General features: G+C 36.9%; 1 protein-coding gene across 1 annotated transcript in view; it reads left to right on the top strand.

Annotated features, from left to right (window-relative positions):
* Positions 1-11,598: 11,598 nt before the first annotated feature.
* Positions 11,599-25,804, top strand: part of epb41l2 (erythrocyte membrane protein band 4.1 like 2) — a 78,967-nt gene continuing 64,761 nt past the window's right edge. Inside the window, exon 1 of the mRNA XM_022189143.2 lies at positions 11,599-11,783. The gene's annotated coding sequence lies outside the window, so the exon portion shown is untranslated. The remainder of the gene's footprint in view (positions 11,784-25,804) is intronic.

Below are 25,804 nucleotides of genomic sequence, written 5' to 3' on the forward strand. Positions count from 1 at the left end.
CATGACGAATCACTGCCACGAGATGCCATCAGAATATTACTTGTTTCATTCTAACATGTATCTATTACCTTTTTTATGTCACAAAAGCTGCGATTGTGCTGAGTTATGTAAATTAAATATCACAATTAAAAGCAATTCCAACTAGATCAAAAAAAGACTTCTCTGTAAACAGTATCTGACATTTGAACAGATCACATGTGGCTCTGGAGCAGCATCCAACAACTGAACACATGCAATGGACTTAAAGTAGTAATTGCACATTATTACATCATATACACGATACAGAAAAAGCAAAAGCACATGACTTCACTCCTATAATTTTAGGTGGAACATCAGGTCCTTCAGGTTGACTGTGTGACAAAATGAAAGGCCCTGAACTCCCACACAGGTGATCTCAATTACTCCGGATAATTAGATCTGTGGAGCTGCCCTGGAAAATCTGACGGATGGTAATGACAGCGGTGAAAATAGAGACGTCAGGGTCTGAGAAGAACCTGCAGAGCGCGGAGACGACGTCTAATCGGGGAACATAAGTGAAAACATCTGTGAGGGTAGTGAACTGTGGGCCTGTGGGGGATTTAAGGTGGCGTCAACCAATCACAAGCTACTTTATCAAACTCTATTTGTGGTAGATTTATAGTTACGTTTGGAGGGAGACACATTTGGAAGTACATGTTAAGATGAATTCACATTGACTGATGACTTGTGATGTATTTTGGTGGTTTTATGATACTGTAACTGTTAAATATTTCTTTTTCTGGTTGAATAAAAGTTAAAAAGGAAAAAAAGTGATTGAAATTGTATTCAAAGTGATATTTAGTGTTTGTATTATAAGAAGCTGCTACAAAGAAATCATTTAAAATATACAGACTCTCAGGCAGTTGTCTGTTTACTTAGTGTTTGCATGTCGGCACAGAGTTGTGCTGCTGGAAATTGTTGATTTGAATGTCGCCGGATTTGCAGCAACAGTAAAATGAATACTTCATCCACACATTACAGCGACTTTACAGAGTGACACAGACATAAACAATGTTTGATTGGTCAAACTGTTTAAAAAGGAAATAACATTTGTATTATTGTAGCTAAATTAAGACGTGTTTTATAGAAAAATCCTAAGCTACTTTTGCGGTTGTTTTACTTAGCCGTGTTTAAACAGCTTGGATACATCTGAACACGGAAAAATGTGAATATTTAATGCCTGCTGGGGCCCGGTCATTGTTATTTACAGTGTCGATAAGCATCCCCACAGCATGATGCTGCCTGCACCGTGTTTCACATCATCAGTTTCTTCCAGCTGACTTCAGAGTCGCCAACATGTCTGGCAGCAATAGCAAACACTCAGATGTGGATGGATTTTGGCCCTAGACAGAGTTGCTGTAGCATAATTAATGAGTCTGAGGTACGGCTTTACCTGGACTGCTTTTATCAGGGGTGGAGATGTTGATCAAAAGGCCAATTTCGCTGCTAAATGAGAGTCATGCTGCGATGATGAAAGCTGTGAATGTTATCAGAACAGACACACCTCTGTAATATTATTTACTGTAGATACAGTTTCTTTTCTGTAGATCTTTAGAAAGACCTCTTCACTTGTTATTTTGGACTTTGTCCATCCTGGAGATTAATTCAGCTCCATGAACCTGTTAATATACTGTAAGTAAATACACCTATTCTTAAACATCCTCATGTTTCTGTACCACCCTTAGACAGGAAATGACTGGGTGACATGTTAGTGTTAAGAAAGCCTGAGAATGAAGTGCTCTGTTGGGATGATAAGGTACAAAAAGGTCTCTAATATGCAATCATGTTGAGTTATGAAAAGCTTTGTTTGTGAGAACGGTCTTAAAGTTTCCAGTTGGTGACCTTTAGGGACCTTCTGTCTTCCCTCCTGTGGTGAACCGTCCCTGACCTCGTTCCATGTAGGTAAATTTCAATGTGCAGGTTTCTGACCAAAGTTTCTTCCTGTGTATTTTCCACGACCTGGCTAAGAAAGAAAGAAAGAAAGAAAGAAAGAAAGAAAGAAAGAAAGAAAGAAAGAAAGAAAGAAACATACTCAAAAAAATCTGTTAAATCTGTTACATTGACAACCTGTAATAAAAAATACTGAAAATAACATCAGAAATCTGTCAGCTCATGATATTTTCTAGCAGATTTACAGACAATAGAAGAGTGTCATTTTATGGTCACACATTGTAAAAGAACAATTCACTATTTGTAAAGAACACAAACAGATTTTTGATGTGCAAATCATTTACAGTTTTAACTTTATACTCAAAATGTAGTAGTAGTATAGCTTTGGCCTGCTTATTTGTTTTGTTTTTTGGCTAATAGGTTCTGATTTTACATTTATAATTTTACAAAACTCAGAAAATCTGTTAAATAATCGGAAGTAAATTGTTTACCGTTTTCCAGTCCTTAAGAAACATTAAACAACGCTCTGGTTTAACAGTTGAAGTTTGTAAAAGACCAAGTTATCATTTTATAAAAATACAGATTATTTATATTTTTGGCCTGTTTTTTCATGATTAACCTGTAAATTAGAGATTTTCATCTCTGATTTTGATTAGATGTGAGTGAAAATGTCTTCTTTTTTTGCAGTTTTTAGGTATTTTCTGTTTTATTTACCATTTATCAATCACTTGTTTTGTCAAATAGCAACAAATATCTGTAAAATTATTTTTGTTTTGGCTGACCTAAATACTGTAAAAATAGTGGCATAAAATTTTTGATGTGAACATTATTATTATTATTGCTATTATTGTTATTGTTGTTTTTACTATATGTTTTTTTATTTGTAATAGATTCTGATTTTACCTTGTAGTTTTACAAAACAGAGACAATCTGCGAAATAATGTTTTGTTAATTTTGTGCAATTTTCCAATCATTAAGAAACAGTACACAATGCTGTAATTTTACAGTCAATAGTTTGCAAAAGGCCGAGCTAAAGTTTATAAAACTACAGATTGTTTACAGTTTTAGGCTGTTTCTATGGTTATTGTCTAAATTAGCACTTTTTTATCTCTGATTTTGATTAGATAAAAATAACAATGTCAGTTTTTATTGCAGCTTTCAGATATTTTCTTTTGTATTTCTAAAATCTTTCAAGTGTCACTGATGCACAGAGCAGAAAAACAGAAGATTACTAATCAGTTGCCACAATAAATATCTCATTTCAGTACATTTTATACCTGCGACACCGAATAACACAATGAGGTTCAGCATCTATCTGAGCTGAGGTATGAAATACACAAGATTCTCTACATTTTTTCCATGAAGACTTTCGTATGTGACTGTGAGCGAAAAGATGAAAAAACCAAACAAGCTCAATCTGCGACCATTTGAGGAAACTGCATCTCATCTCACAGACAGATTTATGTACATTTCATCTCTAAGAAAGAATCTGCTATCCAAGTCCAGGCTGTAGATTTTCAAACTCTGACTTCTGTTTTTTTTTTAAATTATTATTATTTTCACTCAGCCAAATAGTTAAAGTGAAGCTAATATTCTCCCTCATCAGTCACTCAGTAGATTCCGGTGGATTCTGTTTGTTCAAAGGAGAGTTGCTGCCCTCTAGTGGTCTGTCAGTGTTTTACAACCTGCAAAATAAAATTTCAGCTGATTTGGTATGAGTTTGTCAACAAACATAAAACAGAGAACTACAATTCCTAAAATGAGTTTCAGTGAAGCTTTTTAATCATAACCTGCCTGTTGTGGTGCATTCAGGAACCAGGATCCAGCTGGTTTATTTGTACATCCAGCACATTTCGAGCTTCAAACCACTTAATGTTTCACATTCTAGTCAATTTTTAGGCACTAATTTATTATATGGTGTAATAATGGTCTTCATATGGGGTTCAAAGTCTTTCTCAGTCATTCTACAAATGACACAAATCAAATATTTGCCTATTTTTCAGTGTTTTAGAGCCACTTTAAGAGTCAGCTCATAGTTGTAACGTGTCAGGAGCCAGCCATCGCCAGACACACACAGACACACAAAACAAACACAATCATCCTGTTTAAGCCTTTTAAAGTATAACTGAAGTCACACCCAGTGGTAGAAGAAGTACTCAGACTGTTTACTGAAGCAAAAGAACTAATATAGCAAAAGTGAAGTACTCTGTCAATAAAAGCATGAAGGTTTTAAACTGTATTTTTTTTATGAACGATTTACTGCTTTTCACAAAATATATCAATTTAGTTGAATTAAAAATAGCAACACAACAAAGTAAAGTTTGAATTTACACATTACCCATAAAAACAGGCTAAAATTGTACATGATGTCCGTATTAAATGTCGACATTTAAAACAAAAAAGATAATTCATTCTTTTACAACACACAACAACAATTGTTTTACTGTCTTTAAATTAGAGAAAAAATAGCTATTTGACATATATTTGCTGTTATTTGACAGTAAAATTATGTGTATCAAGGGCTGAAAAACATGAAATATCTTCTTAAAAACTTTTTATGTACAGATTTGACCTATTTTTTGTTTGACAGATACTATGTACTAAAATCATTGGGAATTTTTTAATTTAAATGCTAATCATAAAAAGTGGCCAAAACAATATTCACATAAAAATCTATATTTTTACATATTTTTTGTGTTTATTCAAATTGGGATTTTTTTTTTTGCAAATAGTTCTCTTGAAACAATTGTTTCAAAATAACGATGCTTATTTATTTGTTTGTGCCTTTATTCATATTCATTTATTTATTTATACAATAATTCCATTCTCTTGTTGCATTTGATTGTAAAATTACACTATTTTTGCAGTATTTAAGTCCTCCAACAATGTAATTGTCTTACAGGTATTTGCTGTTAATTTCAGCAATATTTATTCATTTATTTACAATTTTTGAACGTTACAATTTTCCATAATTTTTAAACATAGATTTTCTTAGAAATACTTCCCTTTATTTTTTTTCTCAGTTTAGAAAGTAACAATATTTCCCCCTGAAATGGAGTCAAATGGAAGGATAGAGCATCAGAAAATGAAAAGATTCATGTTAAGCGCCTTTAAGTTGCACATAAGTACAGTACTTGAATAAAAAAAACACTCAGCTGAAACCACATTGCAGTGCAGATACAGAGACACTCGAAGAACCAGTTTCAGAGTAAACTATCATTTTATTACAGCCACTAATAAGCTGATGATGCCACCCATGGGTGCACCCTGCAGAAAGCCTTCACTTTCTCTTCTCTGCTCCTTGGTCTCAGTATACCTTCTTTTCTATGACAGAGCATTTATCTGTCCTTGCATCAGGTTCTTCCTCCTTCCTCCTCCAGCCTTATCCGACACCTGATCCCACGGTCTAGAGTTTCCACGCCGACAAAGAAAAGTGTAGGAGGAGGAGAGCGAGGCAGCAGCGACGGAGCTGCAGGTTGACGTTACATAAAACAAACAGGTGTGAGGTGAGAGGGAAGTGTTTGTTCTGCGCCTGAGTGGTTGTTCACATGAAGATACAGAAATCAGGAGGGAAACACTCAGCTCCGTCCAGATACTTCCTCCAGCTGGTTATCAGCTACCTGCCAGGTAAGATTCAGCTCCGTGTGACCAGTTCCTGTTGTGTAATCATGAGTCTGTGCATGTCTCCAGGCTGAATGTGTGGGTTTTGTGTTTGTGCATCCTGTTTTTTAAGGTTTATTGGCAGAAAAATAAGAAAAAATAAATACATTTTGGTTCACAAATCGTGGTTTGTTAGGAATACTGAAGATCAAATTTTGATTTACAGTGAATTTTAATAGACAAATGGAACAAACAAGAGAGAAAAGATGGTAAACTATTGTGTTAGAGATGCTAATGTTGTAATTTAACAATTTATGTATGCCAAATATGTTATAAAATGAATTTTTGTTTAAGCTGTCATACGATATCCTGTAAAAAACAAAAAAGATTCTGCACTCTTCGCCAAAAATGGAGAGACTTTTCAGGCAGCGTTTACATGGAGAGACTGAGATGAACTGGATCAATAAAATACAGAAACAGTCCACAGAGGATCATGCTGTTAGAAGATACATCCAGCATGGTGAAACATCTTTTTACAGCTGATGTGCAGTCAGAGTAGAGAGAAAAAGTTTGTAGAGGCTTCAAACATGGAAATAATTAATATCTGTAGCATGTGGAGACAAAACAACCACAAGAAACATAAAATGACATGAATGACATGCAAAACAGCACAAACACCACATAAAACATTACAAATGAGACACACAACAAGACCCACAAAGGCAAAATGACCACAAGTGTACACAAAACAACAAAAATGAGACTCAAAACATGATGTGAAATGACAAAATTAACACAGACAATAACAAAAACAAGGCACAAAATGACACAAATGAGACACAAATTGACAAAAACTAAAACAAAAAATGACACAAACAAGACATTAAACAACACAAATAAGACACAAAACAGCATAAAATGACAAAAACACCACAAAACAACCAAAACAGAGCACAAAATGATAGAAAATGACAAAAATGAGACATAAGATGACAAGACAAAATATAAACACAAAATGACATAAATGAGACACAAATAAGGCACAGAATGACCACAAGACACAAAATGATCAAATAAACACAAAACAAGATGCAAAATGACAAAAAAGCACAGAATGGCACAGACACAAAATGACAAAAACGACACACAAGATGACAAAAACCATTTTAGAAGCCACAGCAAAACTTTGTTTAGAGATTTAAGAAGAGATAAAAGAGTAAAATCCTGGAGAGCTGTGATCTGAGACAAGTGTAGATCAGGCAAATAAAGGCAGGCATCTGACCATTTACAACTTTAAAAACTTCTTAATCTTGTATGTAACCACTGGCTGTTTGTCTTGTATCGTCTGCAAGCAGAGGCTGGAAAATACACAATCTTCTCTAAATCTGCAGCAGAAACAGATGACCTGTGAATGACGGCTTATTGGTCTGGTCAAGGTTGCAGGATGGTTGCTGACTCGTCCTTGGGTCAGAGGGCAAACTGGGTCAGTATCTGCTCCAGTGGGCAGCGTTTTACCGTCCAGATGGCAGCGTCAGGGTAATTCCCCTTAGACGGGCTCTCCGCTAATCCTCCACAGAATCCCTGATCTCACGCCCGCATGAGGGAAACTACAATAGCTCTCGGGCTGCAGGAGTTTCTGATAGTTTCAGCTCCACACTTTAGAGGCGAACGAGTCAGCAGAAGGCAAAAATCCAAACTTTGGAATGTTTTTGTACTAAAAAAACAGGAAGTGGAGGGTTTTAACACAGTGAAAGAAGCGATAGATCAGATCAGGCTGATTAGGTGCAGGTTCAAGACTTAATCTCAGTGTGGGAACCATTTATGCAATATGGGACCTTTGACAATCAGGTACACTCTTCTGACTTCATTTTTTGTGTATATTTAGAGATTTAGCACAGCATAGAAGTGGTTTTGTTACTTATGTAAAATAAGCTGTCAACATACCGACAGAGACCTTCATGCTAGCCTCAGAGCTAATGCTAGCACTCAAGAGTTCAGTTTATGTAAATTTTAAGCCATGGATGAAGGTTTTATTTGGATTTAGGGGAGCAAAAATCAAATGGGAGGTTTGATAATTGTTAACTCCAGATAATTTTAAGCATCAAGCACCTTTTTTTTTTTGCACCAATTTGTACCCTTAGAGTGAAAAACCACATGAAAGTTACAAACATAATACATAATTCTTTGTAGTTTGAGCTCATTATTCATATTTTGAGAGTAAAGAAATAAATAGCATGTGCAATATTTCACTTCATGCACAACATTTTCATTTTAATGTCATTTCCAGGTGCAATATTTCATTATCTTGTATGGTATTACTTATAATCTCAGCATAATTGCCAGTATTACCTTTCGCTGTTGCATTCTAGCCTTATTTTAGCTTATCTGTGTTATTTTAGTAATGCTGTGCACTTGATTCTGCTTTTTAGGCCTTGCATTTCCTATGTTATGTCACTTATTTTTTTTCTAAGCAATATCTTGAATCTCTATCTTATACTAAAATTTTTCCCAATTTAAAAATCTATGCCCAAGATAAAAACAACAATCTTTTAGCAGATTTATTTCAAGCCTGCAGAGCCTTTACTATTTGTGTTTCTGCATGGGTGTGTTTCCTTTCACTCTGCTAACATTATGTCAATATAACTGGATTAATACAGGACTGTTTGCTGCCACACCAGAAGATTTGAAGTCCTTGTTTGTCTAGATGCGGAATTTAATTACATTTCTATTTGGTAATCACGCTACAATTCCAGTACAGACCTCAAGCCAGTGTTCTGGACAGAGAGTTTACAGCTATTTGTAATTTTACATGTGGAGCTTTTGTTCATGTAAAACCACAAAAAGCAACAGACATGCAATCACAATTAAATAAAGTCAAAATATAATAGTGATCAGGAGTCACTTTCACTCATAAACCTGGGTTGTTTTCCCTCTCGTGCTCATAATGTGAAATTACATCAACCCAAATAGCCACTTAAACCAGATTTATCTGTAATTGCATCAGATTACAGCAGCATATCTTTGACTTAGTTTTCTTTTAAGCGTATCCAGCTGATACAGGCAGCTGCAGCTCATAAAATAAACATGTTTCTGAGCTGTGAAATAAGCCTGAGGTCTGATTTTCTGTGCTCTCTGTTTGTGTGCATTCGACCCTTCACTTCGCCTCGCTGCTGGATCTTCGCTGCTTCACTCTCGGTGAGTCACAAAACGTTTCTAAAAGTAATTTTTTGCTCCTTCAGGTTTCGCTTTGCATGCTTTGCTATGTTCATGGTTTGGCTGTTTACTCCTCCTCTTTGGTACAGGTCAGATCTGCATGCTGCCTCACACTATAAGCCAATTAGCTGAGCTTCTTTAATCTGGATGTGGGTGTTGGTTTGTATGTAAGTGAGGGTGTGTGTGTGTGTGTGTGTGTGTGTGTGTGTGTGTGTGTGTGTGTGTGTGTGTGTGTGTGTGTGTGTGTGTTTTCAGTGGGAGAAGCTGATGTTATGCAATGACCAGCGTGTCTTTTTACGTGTGTGGTTGTGAGAATGAACTGAGAACAGAAGGAATAAGTAAAAGCGGAAGAAGAAATGAGCATAATCACATAATCAATGATTGTCTGCATCATCATTTTAATATTTTGTGTGTTAGCATAGACATAAGACCGACTTCACAAATTCGACAAACAAGTTTAAATTATTATCAGTAAGATCATGCAATGTTACAGAATACAGCAGAAGTGAGTCTACCCCTGTGTTTACAAGTATTACCTCTAATTAACAATCAAAAAGAAATATTTTAAATTCAGGCGATTAAGTACAAACTCAGTGCAACAAAAGTGAATCCATCTTTGATCACTGAAACTAAACTATGTCCACCTGCATTATCCAGTCAGCCTAACTTCATGAACATGGCTCTAAAATAAGCTATGAACAGGTGAACTTTCTCAGTTTTGGACCTAAGAGCTGTGTCTATCTGCATACTAATAACGTGGCTCCATATGGAAAAGAATTGAACAGAGGAACCCAAAAATCAGATGGTAAGAAAGAAGGAAAAGGATCCAGGGAGATCAGCGAACAGCTAGAAATCAGAGAGTTGCAGCAGAAATCAGGATAGTACCATTAATCAGTACTGTAGAGGTTGCTCAGTTTTGGACCAATGGACTGCGTCTATTTGCATGATGGCTCCACAGAGGAACAGAAAAATCAGATTGTTAGATTTCAGAAAGATGGAGGATTCATGAAAGTCAACTAAAAACAGTGAAACAAGGTATAGAAGGATCCACAGTACCACTATTCATGGCTGTAGTGGTTTCTTAGTTTTGGACTTATGGGAAATGCACGTCTGCATCATGGCTCCTTGTGGAAAAGAACTGCCAGAAGAACTCAAAAATCAGATTATAAGAGAGACAGAAAAGTCAAAATCAGTGAACCACAGTGTCAGCAGTAATCAGAACAAGCCATAGTACCACTAATCATGGCTGCAGTGGTCGTCCTCCTAAAATGACTCCACAGACAGTGACGCATTTTTACAATCAAGCTATGAAAACGAGATAACAGCTGCTTCAGACTTGGCACAGGGGTTATGAGTGCAAATCAGAGTTTGAGTGAAGCTTAGACACTTCAGAACCTCAACCTCTTTGAATGGAGGACAAGACAAAAACCTGGTTGCTGCTTAGAACAAAACTGAAAGACAAAACTTAGATGAAAAATGTGAAAAGAAATTTGATGAATATTTGGAGAACATTATTTTGGTCAGATGAAGATAAATTTGGTGGACTCAGAGTCCAGCACGTTTGGTGTGAACTTGATCAGGGCTATCACAGTGAATGAAAAGCCCTGACAGTGAAGCACAGAGGTCAGAGTGTGATGATATGCGGCTTCATGAGTGCAAAAAATGTCTGTGGATAAACCAAAATACTAAACGCTGGCTGACAAGATGACTCCCAGTCTGCAGAGGTTGGACAGAAGTTTCTGAAATGTCTAAAGAATTTAATTGAAACTATGACCAGGACCAATATTTTTTCTGATTTTTGGGATATTTCCATGTCAACGAGGACCAAGTGTCATCAAAACAAAAGGTGGACATTTGAAGCCTTAGACAAGTAAAAGATTTAAATCTCATTTTTGAAAGTTGCACTGATTTCATTGCATTAAGTTCCTGTTGTGGGACCTATATTTTTAACATAGTAAATCTGAACTTCTAGTTTTTATATATCCTCAAAGATCTATAATTAACACCCCATTGTTCGACTCAGTAAAGTAATGCAAACAAATCTGATACATGGTTGTTCTTGACCTGTTTGTTTGTAGTTTGAAAATTACAGCTCTTACATCTTTATATGAAGCTTCATTGCTCCATTTGGCAGCACTTCATGAAATATACTGTCAACAACATCGTTTTAACAAATGTCTGCCACAGAAATTTCTATATTCTGGTAATTTTGTTGGTGTCACTATCTAAAAAGACCAAAGATCATGAGGGTGTGGGTGGAGGAATTTTGGTTTAAGATGCAGTACCAGGTGCTTGAATTTTCTGTGTGGCATAAACTCAAATATTTGTGTGTTTGATATTTATATATAATATGCCACTTTAAACCTAGCAGTCACACTTTTTTGTTTGTATTGGTTTTATGCTAAGGGTTGGTAGTAATTTTGCTTTTAGCATTCACTGCCATTAGTTCTTCTAACATCACTGTAGGGTGATGCAATTTTGAATCATTTGCCATTTATGCAATATTACACTTAAATTTCCCCATCTCATTTATATGGTAAAATTAAATGTTATTATATGGTAATATTTCATTTCCTATAACCATAATTATGCATTTTAAATTTACTATAAAAATACCTTGTATCACACAAAAGAGCAAACGATATTAAATATCAAAATAATATAATACATCATAATTAAACAAAAATTAACTACCAAGATTTTACAGTGACTATATTTGTCCTCTAGAGGGCGCTGCTTCGCTTCACTTGCACCGCCGCATCCACACCAACCCTCCCTCCGACACGTTCAACCAATCATGTCTCAGATCTCCTACAGTAATCCCGGTCAGCCAATAAGAGGGCGCCAAAAGATGTTTTCACTGTAGGGGCGGGCTTTGGGGGGGGATGATGGACACGTCTTCTTTGAGCCGTGGCCAGACCGTCGGTGTGGACTGTGGTTGAGATTTTTGGAGGCTGAGGTAGTGGGACGCGTTTTCTTTTTTGGAGGAGAAAAACAAGAGTCCACGTTTGGGGGAAAAGAACAAAAGTCTCTTTTAACGCTTCGTCGGAAAATCACAACAGGTAACATTTGGTTTCACCTCCGTTAGGTCACGTGATTTGTACATCAGCGGCTGCTTCGGTTGCTTTTCGGATAATTTGCGCGTCGCTCTTTTTTGCGGTAAATATGAAGATAACTGAGCGAACCTGTGCTATTATCCGGAGCGTGTTGAATCAAACAGCACGTTTCCCGCTTTAACCTGTTATTTAAACTCGAATTACCTCGTTTAATGGCGACTATCTGCTCCATTATTATCCCTGTTATCATCACCTAAACTACCTTCACGTTCTGTTAGCGCCTCTGTTGTTAGCATCGCTTTGATTTAGCTCCGCTACAAACAGCACATGTCGGTATAAAACGCCCCAAATGAACAGACTGCACCTCTTTTCCTGGCTGTGGCTGTGTTTCCTGGTGTTGGTTAGGTAGCAGAGTTTATCGTTTGGGTAGTGAGTTAGGTAGTTAGCGGTTCTTGAACAAGCTAGTATTCACGTTTGGTTACTGTTCAAACATCAGGCTCCTCGTGTAGCTGCTTCCTGCAGTGTCCTGGATCTAAAATCAACATAAAACGCTTCATTTAAACCATTTTGTTTGCTTTTGTCTACACTTTCATACACGTATGCATGTTTTTATTACCCCGAGTCAGTTGGCTGTGTGTCTTCTAGTAGTTATGATGTTAGAACACGTTTTTAATTCATTTTTGCTGTTTTTAAGGTGTAATGTTTGTTTATTTCACGATGGGAAGTGTTTTTTTTTTTACAAAGATTTCTGGGAAATGTAGTTGTAAGATCACAACAGCATTAGCATGAGCACCCACCAGATTTAAGGGGCTGTGTCTAATAGTATAGATTCGAGTTTATTTACTTTTTTCCTAGCCATTTTAAGCATGAGGATGTGGTTATAATTTAGCTTTCTCATTGTGATTTTATTGTTTGTCTGCTGCCATAAACTGTGTTTGCATTTCAACTTGTTTACATGTAAAAGCAAACAAGAAGTTAGCAAAGTAGTTTAGTGCTATATAAATGAAAAAGTTGTTCTGTGCTCCCTGTTACATGTAAGAGTCAAAAACATACAGAAAAGTCTAAGCTACATACTAAAACCAGACATCACTTTGAGTGAAATGGTGATTGATTAAACAAAGTAAATATAATAATATAGCAAAGAAGTGATGCTCAGCGCTCTCTATCATGTATAGGAGCTAAAGAAAATGCAAAAAAGTCTGTGCTATATGCTAAAATCTGACATAACTTTAGATAAAATAGTGGCTGATTAAACTATGCTTGTGCTACAGGACATGTAAGTAATGAATATAGTAAATAACTGTTGCTCAGTCCTCCCTCTTGCAAATAGAAATTAAACAATACTTTAAAAAGTCTCAACTATATGCTAAAACCAAACATCACTTCACGTAAAATAAAAGTTAAATAAACTAGCATTGTGCTATATGGCATATTAGTAATAAATATATCAAATGAACTGTTGCTTAGTGCACCTTGCTCCTCACGAATGTCAGTTAAAAATACAAAAAGCCCTACACTATATGCTACAAAAGAGGCCTATATGCTGTAATACAGTTTGACAGATGGCAACGGCTCAACTGGTTCACAAACTAGCTAACAGACAGACGGAGCTGAGATTGTGCTGACTTGTAAAAAGTCAGTGGTGGCAGTTGGCAAACATACATATCTAGTGTATGAACATAGTTTGATTCAATTTCATTAAATAAAAATGTGCATTCAGGGTTTTTTTTCCTGGCTCAGAATGAGCCTTGGAGGAGTTGACTTCACATGACACTAGGCATGATGGGTGTACGTTCCAGTAGTCGTGTCACAAACACTGCAGTGAAATTCACTCAAACACAAATATCTCAGCTTATGAAAGAATCTTGTTGATGAAAAACAGCTACTGAGTCTGGAGTGTCTTGACTAATTTGTTCCACCATTTACATCACCACCACAAAGCTCTGTATTCTGAGTGCAAAGACAGATCTGAGTGATATACAAAGCAAAAAATACCATTTTGGATGTATTCGCCAGTGTTGCACCTTATGAGAAAGCTTCCAAACTGATGTATTCACATTCTAATATCATTTTCTATTTCTGATACTGATGCACTCCAATACAAAATTAGCTTAAAGTGATTATTTTTTCCAAATAGAGCTGTTCAAGTGATGAAAATTAAGTGATTTTGTGAAATTGCAATATATATTGCGGAAAAAATGGAACAATTTCTTTTCAAATATTTTGTAACTCCAATATACAGCAGTGGCAATGAATCTATCAGCTTTTTTTTGACAGAAATCAATGCATTTTCCTGTTATTTCTGACTAATTTCTCAATAAAAATGGTTAAAAAATAGAAAACTGATACCATCTCTATATAAAAACACAGGTATTAGTTGGAGAACAGAGTCAAAATTGTTGTTTCTTTGCCTTTTACTTTAAAATTAACACCTGCATAATGTAGTGATACAGTGGCATAAACTCAGGATTTAAGGTTGAGTTATGTCAATAAGATGAACGTTTAATGCTTCTGATAGTAGTATTTAGTGTTGTTTTGCAGGTGTATTGAGTACAAGCACAGGAAAAGCTGGTTTCATATACAGAATATCACGAGGAACATGCACTGGAACATATTTCAGTGTAAATTTGGTGCAAGCAGGAAGGATCCTCGGTTTGTTCGGCTATAAGTGGAAGCTGTCGGTGAAGCACGTCTGTCTCTTGGGTGTGTTTTTCCTGTCAGGCCCCTTGCTGTGACTATCTATAATCATTAGGGCCATGTTCATTCTCAGACTCTCAGGATGTGCAGAACAGTAGCAGCTCTGTCAAACCCACTAATGAGATGCCTTAATTGGTTGTTCTGGTGGGAGAATCTGCTCATTAAATGTAGCTTGAACTTGAGCTTGCTAGAATGAGTGCACGATTGTGTCTTTTTATTTTTTTTAATTCTCAGTAATGCTGTTGTCATGCGGAAACTGTACATTTCCAGTAGAGCTTCATGGGTATGAGAAATTATTATTTTTATCAGCACTGGGGACAAAATTTTATTGGACTTTTACATTTAAAAGAAGACAGTGCTGCTTTCCTGTCCATGCTGTGCTACATTTTTGCCATTTTCACCTGAATTCTAAGCATCTCCTAGAGGTGAAATTAAAATAAAATTGCACCTTAAATGCCTCATGTGCTAGTAGAAGCTAGCCAAGGAGCTGTGCACAGAGAAGCTTCTAGTCTCCACTTAGTTTCTGCAGCTCGGACAGCTATGAGACCAAAATAGCTTCAAAAACGGTGAAATAAGGTGTTCTAATACCAGATTTATGCAAATTAGAACTAAGAAATTTCCTTTATATGGCCTGTTTTCTGTGAGCAGAGCATTTTAAATATCAATATCACTGTTGATCTTATTTGTTTAACTGTGAGAAGCTAAAATCGGGATGATTATTTGTGTAATTTTGCAGCCCTAGCATGTACTAAATACCAGAAATACAAACACAAAATGAGCTGAAACGTCAAATAAATGGGTTTAATGGCTGCACTTTAAGATTAGTTCCATTGTCAATTAATCTGGTGATTTTGTTCTCAGTTTATTGATTACTTTTTTGGTTTATAAACTGTCAGAAAACGGTGACACCGATCTGCTCAGCCAAGATGACATCTTGTTTTGTTCACAATCCAAAAATATTCAGTTCACAGTCTTGGAGGATGAAATAAGCCAGAAAATATTCACATTTAAGAAGCTGCAATGATAGAATTTTGGCTTCTTTTCTGTAAAAATGTTCTCAAATCAGTTATCAAAACAATTTACTGAGTATTTTAATCATTTACAGTCATGAATTTAATTGATTAATCTTTGCCGCTTCAGTTAATATGACAGTAAATCGTGCTCTTTTAAATATGGCAGGCCAAAATCTAAAATATTTGTTTAATTTTGCAGCTCTTACATGAACTAAACACAAAAAATACAAGCACACACTTGAGATATTTACAGGTTCCTGCTTCTAAAATGCACTGATTTGCTGCTTCTGTCCGTTTTATGTTGCTGCAAATGGAATATTCTTGAATTTTGGACTGTCTTTTGATCAGAACCAGTCATTTAAAGTGTTGTGAGTGGAGAAGGCAACATAAATGCAATCAGCTTTGTTTTTTTTCATTGTTGGAAGTCAAAATTGTGATCATGATTATATTTGATGCTGTAATTTCCCTTTAATTTTTGGCTAGTGGAGGCATTTGTGCATTCATTTTTAGTGGCTTGTTTCTTTTTTGCAGTAACAAAAGTGAGTAGTGAGTTGAAATTAAAGGGAAGCAGCAGAAAAGACGACAGCAGTACAAGCTGCAACAGGTAAATATGTGGTTGACGATTTATCTTCAGGAACTTGGAGCTTTGTCTTCGCGGCTGCTGCAACAAATGGAAGTAAATTACTGCAAATGCTCTGATAAACTCTGATTTAGGTGGTGTTTTTTTTTCTTTTAGCTTCCACCTCATGAGGGTAGGAGGGCAATTTGTAGAGACAAGAGAGGGATAAAAATAGGAAATCAGACATGGAAAGAAAGGAGCGCAGAGAGGAAGTGAGTACGAGTCGGATACAGGAGGAAAAAAGAGGCTGAGCGAGGGCGGCGCAGAGAGGGAAAGATATTGCTCAACCATTCGGAAAGGCTATGGGAACATCTCTGTATGTGAGCGTATGTGTGTTTTCATGCCGACCCGGTGGGTTCAACAGGATCGCAACACGTCACATCAGCTCAGACACACACAGATACTCCTACTGTCCCCCTTCACCTCCGTCAAACAGCTCTGACTGTGTTTGTAGAAAACGGAGAAAGATCCAAATGCTGCCCGAAAGTGGCTACTACTGCTCCCGCGCCCACAAAGCACAATTCAAGGCTTTCATCTCCTCCACGGGGGGAGCCACAACAATTATTAAGGTGGACGTTTTCTACAGTGCAGCAGTCAGCCGTGACGGGCGAGTATTAGCCTCTAGCTTTCAGGGCTGCACGGCCGGCGAGCTCTGCAGGACTGCCGATTCACACAGGGCAGATCAGAGAGGCGTGCATGAATGGAAACTGTAATGCAGTGTTCAGCTTATTATGAGGCAGCGAGCAGAGCTGGGTGGGCGGAGAGGGATAGAGATATTTGATGGAGAAGGTCTGCTAAGAGGGTCAACTAAATGCCACACAAGAAAGAGAGAACGCGGAATAATCAAAACAGTGTTATCCCAACTAGCTTAATAACAGAATACTGTTCAACAGGATTGTAGAGATCGCTATTTACTCCCAAATGAAAGAGCAGAATAGAAAGTCCTTGTTGTTGAAGGGTAGCATTTTACATCACACAGGGAGAAAACAGAGGGCAGGCTGCCTTCCCCAGCAAGTGTCCAGCTCTGAAAGGAATGATAGAATCAAAAACAGAGGGGCAGCGCTGGCCTGTGGCTTTGGCACGAGGCCAGACATAGTTAAAAAGAGATTAATCAGCATAGGGTCACATTCTCACAGAGAGAGGCTGAACAGAGCCGGGCACTGCCTTCATCTTTTAAAAGGCCACAACTTGGGGAGCAACACGAGGAAATCTTGGCACAGATGTTCGTTTTAAAGCCCAAAAAAACTGATAATATTGTGCTCCGAATACTTGTATCTGATCTTGTGGCTTGTCCTCGATGTGACTCCTTAAGTCGCTGCAGAACGAGAATAACTGCGATCAGCAACGTTTTTTTTTTTTTTTTTTCAAGCTTCTTTATAATAATATAATCCCTCAGTTTCAGTTGAGGCAAATCTGACTTTCAAATGCTTCATTTCACTCTGTTGGTAGGTAATTTCATCGCGCAGCATCTTCAAAATGTAGCCTCAGGAAACAGCCATCTTTAAACTACGTGAGTCTCTGCATGCACATCAGTAATACTACACCACCCACCAACACAAGTGAATTCTCAATCAGTGGGAATGCTGAGAAATGATAAAGCAGCAAACATTATGCATTAGGGATCATTTCAAGTCCAAAATATTAAAATAATGTGCTCTTAATACTCCTATCTGATCTTGTGGCTCGGCTTCAGTGTTGCATCCCTGCAAAACAAGAAAAACAGCAAACAAGCTGAGCTTATTTCTGTCATTTTGATCAACAAAGTTTATTTTTCTGGTCTCTGTGCACCATTTCCGTGATTTAATGTTTCTTGCTTAGAGTTTATTTTCAGCTCCATTTAAAAGACATGCAGGTTGACGTGCAGTCTCCACTTGTCCACAGTGTATATTATATATTTTTGAATTGCCCGTCCACCCACTTTCATCAAAAAAAAATGTGCTCAAATTTGAGTCTGTTTGAACAACAGTATTTCAGAAACTATGAAAGATTAAACTGACCAAAGAATTAACTCTTAAAATTCATGATTCAGTGTGAAAGTGAAATTACGCCGTAAATGAAAAGGTTAGAAGCGCCAGTGCAAGGAATGTAGAATGCTAGTTTGCAGCTTTGGTCCGCTAGGGTTTGGGTTATGTAAATTTTGTCAGTAGAAAGTGTTTGCATTTATTTTTGTGACCACTATGATGCAAGGACCCCAACAGCGCATGTACAGAAATAGATAGGTGAAAATCTACTGTGCATGTACAAATAACTACGCATTTACGATGTCAAGAGAGTATAATTAGGCCCAAAGAGGTATGCAAAAGCAGCGGAGTTCACCTTTAAGGCCAATGTGGTAATAAGCAAAGCAGCATTGTTTGTGCACGAAGGCAGTTTTTTTGCAAGCTCAAGCCAAATTTATGCTGAAGAAAAGTGCAATGAAGTGACACTAATGTGTATTTGAAATTCATTTTGGGCATTTTTTTAAAAACAAAGTACAGATATGTTTACACAGAATTGAAATTTAGCTTTAAAAAAAATTGCACATTTTGTAGATTGTCAAGTATAATTTAGAATGTATGGCTGTCTACAAGCGTGATTTACAAGCATTACTGGTTAAAGCAGTACATGACTAATGGTCATTTGTGTAAAAACTAGATGTCAGTGAGTTTAGAAGTGGCAACAGCTGGTATATGAAAGAGCATATGTTTAGATTAAAGAATCAACAAAGACTGACCTTTTCTTGTCAGTTATTCATTTATTGTTACAGTCCTTACAACGAGTGGTTGATGGAATCGTCCTACTTAATTAATTTCACCCTTCATTCTTTGGCCATTCATTCATCAGTTACTCTTGAAAGGTTCGGGGAAGAGTTTGAGTAGAAGCCGATGGTGAACTGAGATGGATAAAGAGGGACGGGCGGTTGGAGGTAAAGGAAGCCAGAGGAGGAGTGTCTGGGGCAGGGAGCCCGGGTGGAAGTAAAACCCTGCTAACTAGTTCTCATTATCAGCTTTTGAGATGCTCTGAAGTTTGGAAAACATGTTAGAGAGGCATATAAAGAACCTTGTGAATGTGTTTGTGTTAGAGGGGAAGTCATGTCAGTGGAGTTTCCACAGGTCAAATGGTTTTGTGGTGACTAGAAGTGGTTGCAGGAAGCCTTGAAACCTGCAAAATGTGGTAAAAGTGAATCAGACAAGTATATAACCTAGTGCATCAGTGGTTAAACAGGCATTAGAAAGGAACATTTTACTCTGTTTTGGTCTTTGGACACCCATTTTCTTCTCCACATTCAGTTTTCTTCATATGAAAGTGATGGACATGTTCATGCATGTACATGTTGAGCTTTGGTTCACAGTGTCAGTTTCTGTAATGTCAGCAGTGCAGTCAAGAGGAATGTGTGGTTCGCTAGCTTAAAGGTCAGTTCATGCTTTCTGCTTTTCCACAAGGATCTGTGTGACATTCATCTCAGCATCTGCCCAAGTCTGTGACAGTCTGTTTGGACTAGGATGTTAATGGTGAGGAGCAGAGTGGACAAACCCACAAAATATCCAAACTGAATTTCATATAATTTCTCTAATATTTTATGGTCTAGATTTTAGTGGTAAAGTGGTCTAACCCGCAACCGCTACAGTGACGCTGTGGATGTTAGACCATTTTTGAAAACACAAAACTTTGAACCCATTTTCTCAAAAACTACAGGAAGTGGGTTAGACCACTCTGCTTCCGAACCTTTCGATTGCTATTAATAATTTAACCAATTAAAAGCATATTTACCAATAGAGCAGAAATTAAAGGAAATGCATGTGAGGAAATGCATTGTAAATTAGCTTACTAACCCACTTACTGTACAGTAGCGACCCGATTAACGGCTACAGTTCTGTGTTGGCAATCAGAGAGCATTATGGGAGTTTAGGGTGCCACCATGAGAAAGACTCCTGTGACATTTAATGCCTTCTGACCACGCTGTAGTTTTGTAGGTGAGCTGAGGTTTGCTAAAGCAGCATCACTGAGTCCAATGATTGTCTACGCCATAAAACATAACATTAATATTACATTCAAAAACTGAGGAAATAACCATAATTTTAGCTGATGTAAATGCAGTAAAACAGCGTAGATGATTTTAATCATGATTTTAATAGTTGCTTGTAATTTAACAAAACAGGGAATATATGTAAAATAACAGTTAAAACAATGATTTTCCCGTGTTTGATACTGAATATACATGTTTTTTTTTCTTTTAAATAACAGCAAGCATCTTTACAATAATTCTATTTTTGTAGATTTAAATATAGTACAAAACTGAAAAGCTTATGGTCATATGTTTTAAAAGAACAAATTACTATTTCTAGAAAAAGATACAGATTTTTGATGGTGACATAATTTACAGTTTTGGCGTGTTATTTTTGAGCTAGCATGTAAGTTAATATTTCTTTCTGTGATTTTTAGTAGTAATTATAAAACGGTGTTAAAGAAAGGTGTTGTTAAAACCTTAATTTTTACAGTGTACACTTTACTGATGAAGGAGAGCCTCTATGTGTGGCTAAGCATGAAAATGGAGGCTAAAGATGGAGGGATGGTGAAGAAAGGATGGGTCAGCAGGAGTAGGGTTAGTTCCTGTTTCCTGGTTCGAAGTCGGAGGTCGCTGCTCTGGATTAGCTGATAGTAGACGCCTAAATAATCTGTCTGGTCGTGACATTCGTCTGCATGAGAGGAGCTGCTCACTGCAGCATTTTTCACAGAATGAGTCTGACTTTAAAGGCAGCGTGTCCTTTTAAAAACGAGGACATGTCATGCTGCTCACAGGGGGGAAAGTCTAATTTTAAAGTTCGGGGCTGAAGCTGGTAGAAAATGAATGGCAGGCAGCTGTGGCTCAGTGATGTGTCTGAGTGTGATGAATGTGATATGTTAGGACAGTTTCGATTGATTTATTGGTTCATCTGGAGATTATTTCTTTGATTTTCTGACCAGTATTTCAACCTATTTTTGCCCAATCAGCACAGTGTGTAAAGCTTAAAAATGGACATTTTTGTGTCTGCATTTTTAAAATACTTTTGAAATCACCAACTAGTTTGATGAATCAGTTTGAATTTTTTTTTTTAAATACAGTAAGGCTAAATTCTGTGATTGGAGCTTCTGAAACGTGAACATTTTGCCATACTCCTCCACACAGCCTGCAGTTCAGCTAAAAAGGTTTAGAATTTTTGTCATGTTGCTGTTGATCACAGCCAAGTCAGTCATGGCTTCCCAGTTGCACTGAGCTGGGCAGAATTTTTAGTTTTTGACAGGATTTAGTTAGTGTGGATGGTTAATTTTTTTTTTTGTTTAAAGGTTGCAAGTAGAATAATTTTTTTTTTTTAAAGAAATATCATGGTTTAAGCTTAAATTTCGCAATGTTTACTAACATCACGCATGTTTAAGGACTATGCCTTGTGTAAATTTGGAGATTTTTTTAACAAACTTTTCAAACTTAATGGCACATTCAGAGCACCCCTCCTTTAATACCACTTTGCCGTGAGCAGAAAATCAAGTGGAGGTCCGAATGACAAAGTAGTTGGGGAGATGTGGTCAACATGGGTTATTTATTCTTCAGTAAGAACCAGAGGTGAGAGTTTTACTGTCAGATTTAATATCTATAGCTAACGTTAGTTTTAAGGACTGAATGTTTATCCAAATAACCAAATTGTAGGAGCTGTCATTTTTGGGCAACATACGATTTCAAATGAAGCATAAAGGTGCTAATGAGATGTCTCTGCTAATAAATCATTTTATCTAAAAATGGGCCACATGTTTGTTAGGTACAGTACAGAGGATTTGAGCAGATTTAAACTTTGGGGAAATTTGTCGTTGTTTGCAGAATCTTTTTTCTGGTTTTCTAATTTACTGATAATAATTAGGAAAATCTCAGAAAAAAGAGTTTATTTACAAATTAACTGTAAATAAGTAGACCAAAAATGTGCATAATATCACATCAAATGTTTGTATTTTTTAAAATAGTTATTCATTCTTTTACAGTGTGTGACTTTAAAATGACATTTGTTTTCCTGTATTTAGATCAGCAAAAATGTCAATATTTTAGAGATACTTGCTGTTATTTAAGGAGTGAAAATTTGTATTTTTTTCATACAGATTTTGCCTGTTAAATTACAAGTAATACATATATCGCAGAAAAAGTACTTTGGACTGCAAAAAATAGGCCAACACCGGACATAATATTCAGTCTGCATTATTACAAATAATCATGAATTCTTTTACATGACATGACCATAGAATTGCACTTTAAATCAACTAAAATACAATTATTCAACAGGTATTTGTCCTTACTTGAAAGAAAAATTCTGTACATTGAGGACTGATGATGGTAAATCACTATTAAAGTGTCATTTCAAAGATTTCCCGTGTTGTGCAGAATCAGTCTAGTAAAATCACAAACAAAAATTGACATGTTGACTTTAATAATACAGGCCAAAACTGTACATAATGTCCACATCAACAGTGTAAACTAATGTATTTACAGTGTGTGACCATAAAATTGACATGACACCGTTTTACTTCATTTAAATCAACAAACAGGTTATTATTTTGCATATATTTGCCGTTATTTTCACTGTTTTTAGTTCATGAACTTTACAGTATTCTGTGTTTTTTCTTTGTTCTTCTGGTACTCTTACTGCCAGATTTTCACCATATTTCTTTATTTCTTATAAAGAGAAGACTGAGCTACTTTAACTCACTGGTATTGAATTTGTGGTGACAGACTGCAGAGCTTTGAGTTTTTTATTTTATCAGGAATACTGTATTTTCTTCACAAGGCGAATGTACTAATGAGCCCCAATGACCATGAAGTCATTTGTTTTGCCAAAGCACCTGTTGTCACCGCTCTCTATGGGATGTGCGTCTCCATAGTAACACCACACCCACTTCAGCTCGGTGCAGTTTCACCAGGAGTTTCGCTGTCTTTCTTCATCCTTCGTTCGTTCTCGCCTCCGGGCTAATGCCTTCTTTCTTCCTGGTTTCTTTTCTGTCTTTCTCCCACACAGTAAACTGTATCAGCTCTCATGTGAACCTGAGTGACCCTCCCATACTTTCTGTCTTTGTCTCCCATGTACACACTCATTCACACAGACGGGGAACTCGCGCCTGACTGCTTTAATCACTGAATAGGGGAGTTTAGCAGTTAACAATAGTAGTTATGAGCTGACCCATTATTCTCTCACAACCCCACAGAAATGGAGACGGACGGAGAACAACCAGCTACACGAAATATATGCTCATTTTATTTAGTTTTCACATTTAATGAGATTGTTTTTTTTCAGCATGAATTTCTATTATTGTAATGATGCCATGACCCTTCCAAGCTTTTTCTTGGCTCTAAATTTTCTTTTGGTGGTTGATTATACAGGACGGTAAATATTAAGTAAAGGTAATGAATGTCTGTTACCCTGATTAATAGAAATCTATGCATTTTGTTGTTATCTCTGACCATTTGACTAAGAAAAATGTCTATTATGCTTGAATAAATGAAACCTTGATCAACAAAACTGGTTAAAAACATCCATCCATTATCTATACACTGCTTAACAACTTAATAGGGCAGAGGTTAAAAGCATATTTTCTTAAAAATTCTACATTTTTATTGTATTGGGGCTCGCAGTTTTTCTGTGGCCCTTGATAAAATCTCTTTCAAGATCAATTAAAACCTCTTTGAAGGAAAAACTCTGCCTTTGTGTCATTCCAATGAAGCAAACTGAAAAGGAAAAAATGTATTAGACAGTAATCAATGACTACTGTCACAATGTGAAAGTAAAAGCGGCTATTATGTACTTTAAAAGAATGAAAAGCTGCAATTAAAGTTCTTGGCATAATCATGCAGCCTTTATATTTAGTAGATGATCAATCAAGCAGTAATCAACTGTTGAACCCTGTGAATCCCAAGTATTTGTTTCATTTTTCATTTGTTTGTACTCGTCTCCTCTTGAAAAGATGCAGAAATGACACAAAAAAAGACACAAAAACAGACCAAAAAGTACAAAAATGACAGAACTATTTCCATTGAATGTAATGTCAAAACTTTGAACTCCAAACAGCAGTTTCTGGGTGTTTTTTTGCGCCCGTCTTATTTTTCCTCACTCTGGTTCATTTTTCACTGCAATATAAAGTCTGGCACCTCTATTGGAAACAAAACAAAATTTATTTGAAGTGCCCACAGGTGTAAGCAACACCGGAAAGGAAATATTTGCTCTATATACCACTGATATCTACTCATTGCATTTTTAATTCGGTGTTTCTTCTCTGCTCTGAGTAAACACTGCCTGCAGTTCAGCTGAAAAATCCCTGAATTGACTGTCGGCCGTGGCCAAGTCAAACATGGCTTCACGGTTGCTCTAAGGGCACAGAATTTTTGTATTTTTTACAGAGTTTGATTACTTCAAACTGTTTATTTTTAGTGAACGTTTAAATGAGACGTGTAGAATAAAGTGATTTTGATGAATGATCATGATTTTAAGCTCAGATTTGGCTAATTTTCACGACCTAATGACACGTCATGGAGCAGTAGCTTGAATTTTTAAACGTAATATGACAAGATAACATGCCTTTTGCACCAACTATTGGATTTTTGGGCTCAGAGGGTTAATTATTGTTGTTAATGCCACTTATAATGCAATTAAATTTCCTTACATGGCATCTCTACACTGTATTTAGACCTGTGGTGTTATTAGACAGTTTCCTCGTGCCAAGTGGCAAAGAAATGAGAACTGATGTTGTTGTGGAGTGCCGTTTTGCAGCTGACAATAGTAGTTATGAGTTGTCAGTAATAATATATTGAGAACAATAATAACATGCTGTTGGTCACTTAAGAATCAGTTTGGTGGACTTCCATTGGTTCAGCTTTAACTGAAAACAGCAGGAAATGATTGTATCAGAGCCTGTGTGGTTTCAGGTTGAAATCAGGTGTAGATGGACTCTGAGGCAGATGAATGGACGGATAGACAGACATACTGGCCGACTGACAGACACACAAACATACACGGGGATTATCCTTTGTGTAATCCTCAGAGTGCGGGTCAGAGTGCAGTGTAAAGGGACGGGCAGAGTTTTCACACCAGCACTGTGCGCGATGATTCGCGCGTTTGTGGTGCAGATCGCAAACCCGTAGCCGGTTTGTTTACCGGCGATGCTGAAAGTAGATGTTAAACGTTTTGGAATCCGTTTACGTGTGTGTTTGTGCATCAGCGAGTGTATGTTTGCACGCGTTGCTGCGTGACAGATGGGCAGATCGTACAAGAGAACAGCACAGATTAGGATCCTGTGTGTGCTCGCTTGTTTCAAAACCGGTGGTGCAGTAGTTTGGAAAGCTGTTGGCGTTTGGGACGTCCCAGCGCGATCGGCAGGATTGGATTTTTTAATTCATTAGACTCAGCTGTCTGAAGTCCAGTTTCAGCGCTCTGTTTATCGGAGTCGACTGCACTGTCAGCGAACGGCAGCTGTCAGAAACAACTTTCATAGCTCAACTGTAGCTGCACTGCAACGGACACACTGTAAAGGGACACAAACCAACAACAAGCAATGCAGCTCTGGGGATGAGGCGGTTGTCGTGCATTTATTTAAATTGCACAGGTTGATGACACCTCGTTGGAATGAATCATTATTAGAATTTCAGAATCATAAATACTCTATTGATCTCCAAGGAAAAATGACTTGCATTACAGTTGTTCTCTTTCAAA

This window comes from Acanthochromis polyacanthus, chromosome 16 (assembly GCF_021347895.1).
Source record: "Acanthochromis polyacanthus isolate Apoly-LR-REF ecotype Palm Island chromosome 16, KAUST_Apoly_ChrSc, whole genome shotgun sequence".
Lineage (NCBI taxonomy): Eukaryota > Metazoa > Chordata > Actinopteri > Pomacentridae > Acanthochromis > Acanthochromis polyacanthus.